This window comes from Larus michahellis, chromosome 1, assembly GCF_964199755.1.
Source record: "Larus michahellis chromosome 1, bLarMic1.1, whole genome shotgun sequence".
In the NCBI taxonomy this organism is placed as follows: domain Eukaryota; kingdom Metazoa; phylum Chordata; class Aves; order Charadriiformes; family Laridae; genus Larus; species Larus michahellis.
In genome coordinates, this window is record NC_133896.1 from 61,018,265 (window position 1) to 61,026,280 (window position 8,016).

At 37.7% G+C, this 8,016-nt stretch overlaps 1 long non-coding RNA gene across 1 annotated transcript; it reads left to right on the plus strand.

Annotated features, from left to right (window-relative positions):
• The first annotated feature begins 4,051 nt into the window (after positions 1–4,051).
• LOC141741239 (uncharacterized) lies at positions 4,052–7,733 on the plus strand. Its single transcript, XR_012586326.1, has 3 exons — positions 4,052–4,692; positions 6,622–6,684; positions 7,544–7,733. It is a non-coding gene; the product is annotated as an uncharacterized LOC141741239 (long non-coding RNA).
• Positions 7,734–8,016: the final 283 nt, after the last annotated feature.

Sequence of the window (8,016 nt, forward strand, 5' to 3'; positions counted from 1 at the left end):
TAAAAGGGACAGCCGTGCAGGGGGACACAGATGACAGGTAATAATCACAGTAAGGCAACATTAAGAATATGATGCATCTGTCTTCGCCTTCACCTCGCTTAATATTTGTGCTCGCATATTCTCACTGTTATAGGTGGTAACATGATAAAAAGTATCTGTTTATCAATAGAAAATTATAATAGAAATTAACTAAAAAGGTTAATTCCATGCACATACTCTCAAATCTAGGCCCAAAAGAGAGAAGAAAAAAATTGTCTTTCAACTAGTGAATACTAGCATCTTGTTTTTTGCCAAGTCTTAGCGCTGTAAAATACTGTGAGGAGGGAATGCTTGAAAGGCTACAGGAGATGGGTAGAATCTCCAGAAAGAAAAGCAAGTAGCGTGCTGAAGGGAAGTGATTCTGATTTTTAGGAGGAAGATAAATTAAAATATTCACATATACCCTATTGTTCTCTGGAAAATGCAGGCTAGATGAAAGATTTATGTGCTACATTTGAGGAAAAAAAGAAGATTGCTTAGGTAGCTCTTAGGAGCTAGTCTCATGTAGTGAAGATGTGGAGGGTCAGATCTGTTTGATTCAGTTCTTTAAAGATCTTCACAGGACAGACAGACATGGCTGCTCTTGACCTCTGTTGTCTTCGGTGAGCATGTGTCATACTTACAGCTAAAATATCTGCAGAGCTGAAGATGTATCCCAAGACTTGCATATTTTAACGTAATACAACCTTCTGAGTATTGAGAAAGAGGTTTTGTTTGGTTTTCTTCCTTTTCTTTTTTCTTTTTTTCTTTCCTGAAATTGGTACAGGCATATTTTTCATTTGCGGCAACATAAGATTTTATGCCAAAATGCATGGGGCTTTAAAGCAATTTAATTAAAATGGATAGTTCAATCTTAGGCCATATTTTTAAAGTAGTATGTGTTGACACAGCTGTCATTATTTGCTAATGATTTGATTTGGGGCAAAAGTAGTAGACCATGTTTAAAAAAAATCAACAACTTACTGTCTTGTTACTACATCAAACTTAAAGGAACTGTAAAAAGAATGCGGCCGTACCACACTACCAAGTACGAAGCACTGGACTGTTGTGTTGTTGTTGTAGTCTTTTTGAAAATGCTTCTTTTCTCTAACTGTGTGGAAAGTTACTTTTGTCAGACACAGACGAATTAGAACAAAGTTAGGGCAAAAGATATTTATTTTTTTTTGATGCAGAAAATATTACAAAGAGTTAATTTGATTTGGATAGAACAAAATCTAGTTATTGGAATCAAATGAGGTGTGTGTTATAAAGATCAGAGGAGAGTGAGCAGTATGATGAGTGCATTCGCATTTGCATTTGTGCTAAGGCTATGAAAAGGTTGCGCAAGTGTAACTAAGCAGCGTGGACACTTATTTTGATATGAGTTCATGTTTTGCTTTAGGACAGAAACAACATCCTGTTGATATAGGGTAAATTGCAAAAAAACCCCATTCTTAAACCAACATAATAATTTTATACAGCTTTAATTACAGCATCTGAAAACTGGATGAAATTAAACCAGCGCAATTTTTCCAAGTAAATGAGGCCTGAGATCACCTGTGCGTTTCTCTAATAGGGTATAAATTTAAATGTGTAAAGTACAATTTATGCTTGCTTTAAAGCCCATTTATTCTAATCCAATGGTGTAAGACATCATTTGTTTTTCTTGTAGAAATTTTCCTCCTTATTTTTTATTATTTAAATCTTGTTTAACATTATTTAAATCTTGTAATAACATTAAAACATCCTTTTCTTCCTGACTAGTTAGCATTAGAGTGTGAGAGTAGTCATGCTTTTCAGGCAAATGGTTGTGTAACCGGATGATAACTTACAGATTTTCCAAAGCAAGAGCAATGGATGCTGGGGGAGGCTGCCAGAAACTGAAGGGGAAAAAAATGTTACTGATCTATATCATAGTTTTCCAAAGCCTTCAGAAGCAAGAAGAAAATATTTCTATGTGTTTGATATGATATGTACATACCGTATCTGTTTCTCTTTTAGTACATAGATCTTCAGAACACTCATACACCTATCAGCATGCTGTTGCTGAACTCATTAGTTTTACTAACGTAAAGTAGTATGTTTTAACCCAGAGATGGATATGGGTCAGGAGTATTTATTTCTGCGTTTTCACAGTATAAGCCTGATATATTCAATTTGAAGCAGCACTGTACACCCCTACATCATCTCTTGGCTTTGAGTTGTTGACATTGTTTAGAAGAAGGTAAACCCACCTCTGTTTAAAGGCTTTTTTAAATTATAGGCCCTGTGTCTAGTAACCGGAAACATAACACAATCCTAACATGATTGTTTTCAGTAGGTTTTGACTTTGGCAAAGTTTCAGCATGCGGACTTGAGGGTTGTTACAACAGGCTTTTTTTCTTTGTTTTGAGATGTCGAGTAGAGATTGTGTAGGAAAAAGTATAAACTTAATCAAACTCTTCTGGTTTACAACAACAGGGACTGGAAGTGGGAGGCTCTGTCCTATGTGGTACAAATGTCCCTCTGAAAATCTGCTTGACTGAAACTGAGTTGCAAGTCTCTTGCAATTTAATTGCAATTTACGTCTAATTGCACTTTGTGCTCAACAGGGACTTGGCTGAACCTCCCTGAGGGCGCCGCTATGCGAAGCCACAGCAAGCCCAGTGGGCTAAGGTATGAAATTCATGCAAACTTTGTGTTTGTATCATGTTTCAAAGTAACTTTATTTGATCAGCTAAGTTTATTCATATAAACAAACTATCCATCAAAAATAATCTTTTTTTTAAAGCTGAAGTTTCCTTTTGTTTGCTTGTGTTCAGGGAAAATTTTTTTTTAGTAATTCAGTTCTTGTGGTGGTATTTTTTTTTTCTTTTATTACTAGGATTTTTGGCTTGAGATTTTTTTGGGGTGAAGGGTATTTCCCTTTTTGCTTCTATGCAGGTTACACTTTGCATAGGAAGATTAATCTTTTAGTTGGAGGTCAAGGACAGCTGGCAGAGTTTTCAAGTCATCTCAAGAATAGTAAAAAAGTCAGGGCTATATATAAAGTGCTGAGCAATCAGTGACATATAATTACGTGATCACCTCACCTAAATTTGCCTGTAAAGGAAACAATGGTATGTGAAGAATTTGAAACCGAATTCAAATTTCATTAGTCTGCTTAAAGATTGATGGCTGTTCCCCATTCCCCCCAAGCTCTTCAAATTTATTGTCAGTGTTATCTATGCCTAGCTAGGTGAGTGAAAACAACCCAGTTCCCCAGGTATGGAGAGAATCCTGCCAGCTGATGGCTTACAGTCTGTTGTTCTTGCCTGCTCATGAAGTCATTGAAAGTAAGATCATCGGATGGGTGTTTACTGAATTGGGTATAGTGTAAAGCCCAGTCCTGCTTAGTCTCGTGACATGATGTGCCAAGGTAATCGAGTTAGTCATGTAGAGGAGGGGGTTCTAGCGATGGAAAGCCAAGATAGCAAACACTATGACATCTTCTCTTTCTGCAGCCCTAAGGTGAGGCATGTCTCAGGGAATGAATTTCCTAGCTCCTGCACTTGGAACTCCTTGGTGGTCACTCTTGGAAAGGGCAGTGTCAACTGGTGTAAGTTGGAGGACACTCTGGCCCATACCTGCTTGTCTGTGAAGTCCAGAAATTCTTTGCAAATTCTTTGCTCTGAGCTATTCTAATTGAGATAAGTATAATACAGAGATGCCTGAGCTACCTTTCCAGTATTTCTGCTAGGACCAGAAGCAGTTTGGTGTGACAGCACCAGGTTCTCTATAGGCTAATTTGCTCTGCCCAGAGGCAGATATTTTGAATTATTAGCTAGAAGTGGAATAAATTAGCCCATGGGAGCTCTGGGCTGCTGCAGCTGGATTAGTTTTCATACGACTTGGAAGCAGTCCGTGCACTAGAGACCAGGGCAACCAATTTTTTTGCTAGATATATATATGGGCCCTGCTTCTTGTGGAATGTCATTTGACCAGAGCTTGCTCCCTGGCATTATTATGTGACAGAGACAGAAAGATGTCCCTCTAGCAGCTCCTGCTGGAGGGGGGAAAAAAGCCCACATTAAGTTGTGACCTGGTTCAGTAGTTTGGGTTTTGTTTTTCCCCTTCTGCCATGTTGAGGGTGAATTGTCAAGCACATACGGAAAGTGAGGATAGAAAATCCTCTGGCCTAGTATAAGGCACGATGAAATCATGTCCTGACTCTTAGAGGAGCAATACCTGCATTTTGCGATTGGCTTGGCCAAATCAAGGGTATATCTATACTTCTTTGGTCAGGTGTTTATGACATATTTACAATGCAAAATGGAATTCCATGTAGCTGCATGAGGTAGAATAGAGCTCGGTAGACTTGTCTTAGTTCTGGATGTTTTTTATGAGAGTTAAACTAGGTTGTGCAAGATCTTCCTTGAGACAGTTTGGCTGTCTCCATATTGTTTGCATTTCCTGTCCACTGTGAATTTAGGTAGAAACGCACCTGTCTCTGTCTGCTTTGTCAGCATTATTTTATATCAGATCTCAAAATAATAATTCAAGGTTGCTTTTTTTTTTGCTTTTTTTTTTTTTTAACCTTGCAGAATCAGACTTCCTGTTGGACCAGATGCTGGGTAAGTGCCCACCTGTCACATAACAGGTAGCATGTACTGGATGGCATTAACAGAGAAGAATGATGGGCTTCTAACATCTCTGGTAAGTTTGCCCCTAAGTGGATATATATATAGTTAAAAATATATTTCCAGTAAAAAGCAAAGTTAATTTTTTTTTTAGTTGACATTTAATCTTCTCAATACAAGTTTAGGCTGCAAAGCTAGGAAGTTGGACAAAAGCAGTTACAAAACTTGCATCCCTATTTAGGTTTTCTTGATGTTACTGGATGTGTCTTTTTTTTTTTTTTTTTTTTAAGGCTGTATCCATAACCACAAATTTCCTGTGCCATTTTGAATTATATTGAAACATGCTTAGAGTTTTGGCAAGTTTTTTAGGGTGTCTAATGTAATGGCTGGAATAATTCACATGGCAAGGTAAAATTGTGCCACTTTAATTACCAGGAAATCTTGTAACTTGTTTGGATGAAGCATTTTCTTTTGGGAGGAGGGAGTGCTGAAAAATGCTCACCAGGCAGAACTAAAGAGTCAGAATTTTCTCTACCCGGCTCCACTATGGAAGTGTAACATTTAAAGTATTCAGCTCTGGTTTATACTGAAGTTTGTGAGGAACAGTACAGAGACTAATGTTTCTGATTTCAATTGCTTTCTTCTTCTACTCTTGTTTTAACCTTATATTAAGATGCATAGATAGTGTGTGCTTATATTCTTGCTTTTTCGTATTGGATGTGGCAAATTCATTTCAAATGGTTATGGTATTACTGCAACAGAAGCAAAGGAAGCAAATAAGTAGCTCGGAAAAGAAGATTTTTCTCCAAATAGTTAAAGATGGTTTTCCCAAATAGTTGCATGTAAACATGGTTCCACTTATTTTTAAAAACCAATACCAAAATGAAAAACACATAGGAATTTAATGTATGCAAGAATTTTCCATACGGAAACATTTGTTGGTGGGAAAGGTACTGGCTGGCTAAAGGGACTGTAACAGGGTATGGTTTCAAAGAGGACTCGGGTCAATAATGGCTGAAAGCAGTTACCAGCATCTGATGGTTCTGTGGTCTTTAAAGCTAAATAATTTTTACAAACACATTTAGGAAGATTTATGTAAGCAGGCAATATACTAAAGATGAAGAAAGTAACATTCCTCAGAATCTTTTAAGACAGTAAGAAAGACTTCTGATTCTTTCACAAGAGACTCTTTCCGTGTTGGTTTTGCCCATTCTGTCAGTCCAAGGTCATTCATCTCTGTAATAAACAACTGTCTGGTACAATCTGTCAGATGGTTTTATTGCTTACCAAGCTGTTCCATTTGGAACACTGTACCGCAGGAGCTGCAGCAAGACATTGTCAGCTTTCCTCGTGTTGCGTTTTAATTTCGTTCAGTGGGACTTCAATGAATTGTAGTGTCTGTTAGCCCAATCTTAGGCTTTACTTGAAGGCCATACTAGCTGATTAGAAATCCATCCTGCAGTCGCTTGAGTGCAGGAGTGTCTTTATTATTCAAGTGGTTTCCGAGGTGCTGAGTGCTCTCAGTAATCAGAGACGTGAGAAGGAGCTGACAGGGCCGAGCAGGATGCAGGGAGATTCGCATGTTTCCCCTGTGTGAACAAAACTATGAAAATCAAAGAAATTAGATAGTGGTGTAATTATAGATCTGATTTGTCATACGTGCTATATGTGAAACACTTAACAGGTTCTCAAAGGCGTTTTATGTATGTACGTGTGGAGATCACATGGCATCTATGTCCTGAACCTTCAACAATATTAATAGAGCTGGTGTTTGTGAACTGGGGATAATACATAGCCTCTCCCTGAATTATTCCTGGTCACAAAATTCAGCCAAAAGTAAACCACTTAGTTCATAAATATTCTGTTTACCTTGAATGAAATTGTGTATATTATCCCCACTCAGACCCTAGTTAATCCTACAGACCCTTAACAGTAGTAGGATGCCAGATATAAATCAGTGTATGTGGTATGTACTTAACACAACTGCATGCCTTTTTCGTTTTAGGTCCATGCTATCTCTTGCTCTATCCATGCAGTAAGACAGCCCTCTGAGATTCTTCCTCGAATGGTAATTCTTTTGTGAAGTTCTTTATGTTGGATGTGAGTTTTCTTTTTTTTTTTTTTAAACTGCCAGCCATGCCTAAACACCTTTCAGTTTTAGTTTGTACCAGATAAGTGTCATAGGTGTGGTCAATTCTGACAGTAACAGCAGGGAAAGTCTGAGTTCTTTTGTGCATTGTTTAAAGTATTGGATACATCTTTTTTTTGTCATCTTGCAGCGAGGATCACTTGGACTGATCTGATTAAGATGGGACATTTAAAGTTACATTAGCCTGTAGGATTATGTTGCATGTGTGGATTAAGTGCAATTTTAGAAAAAATATTGTAGTTTGACGACTTCTACTTCTATGTATCCCATTCTGTTTAAATAAAAACTGATACAACTTTTGGAAGGAATGTATCTTCATCTATCTTCTATGGGCCACAGATAAAGAAAAATTAATTTCCCTGTGTGCTCCTTCATGCCAGTTTACATTACCACATATTTTCCAGTATTTGAGTCATTACTCGGAGACCAGCAGACAAGTGAAAGGACAGAGTTGTCTGAAGTTGAGCTGTCTTAACAACTTATTTTTAAATGCTTCTACCTCATGTTTTAGTTCTGTCTCTAGTCTCGCTGCTAACACTTAGGGATTACTTTGGTTTATGTGAATAACCCACTGGCCTAACAGGTCTTCATACAGAATTAAACAACCCATGAAAGTTGCTCTAGGTAACAGATTTATGTAAAAGAAATGCGTTTTCTTTTTATTTGTATCACATGTCAAGCATATGCTAGCATTGAAAAAGCATGTTTTCTGAAATGGGAGGAGAATGACCTTTGAAAGCATTGAGACTAGACACTCAAGCACACATCTCTCTTACAGGTTCGTCCCGGTTACCTGTGGAGCTAACCACAGACTGTCTGCAGTAAAAATGGGGGTTTCTACACACAGTAATTGTTTTAATATTCAAGCTCCTGTCTTGCACATGCTTGCAGAAGAAATAGAAGTATTATCATTCTAGTTTGATAGTATGAAAAATAAATGAATGTGAAAGTTCAAAGCCTTCAGATTTCAAGGGGTGAGTGACAGTGCTATAGAGCACTGTATTGTCTTTTTCCAGATTTCCATTAGAGTTAAGTTTTCTAACCTTAATGCTGGTGTAACCATAAGGGAACATAAATCCCTGGCTCATCTGTATTCTCTTACTGCTTATGCCAGAACAGCAGCACCTCCACTGACTGCTGGACATTACTGCTCCTTCTTGTATTATTCAGAGCAGTTCTTGTAACTCTTCCTTGAGAATGCCTCACCTACCAATGTGGTTATTGTTTACAATATTTATAGTCTTGGTACTT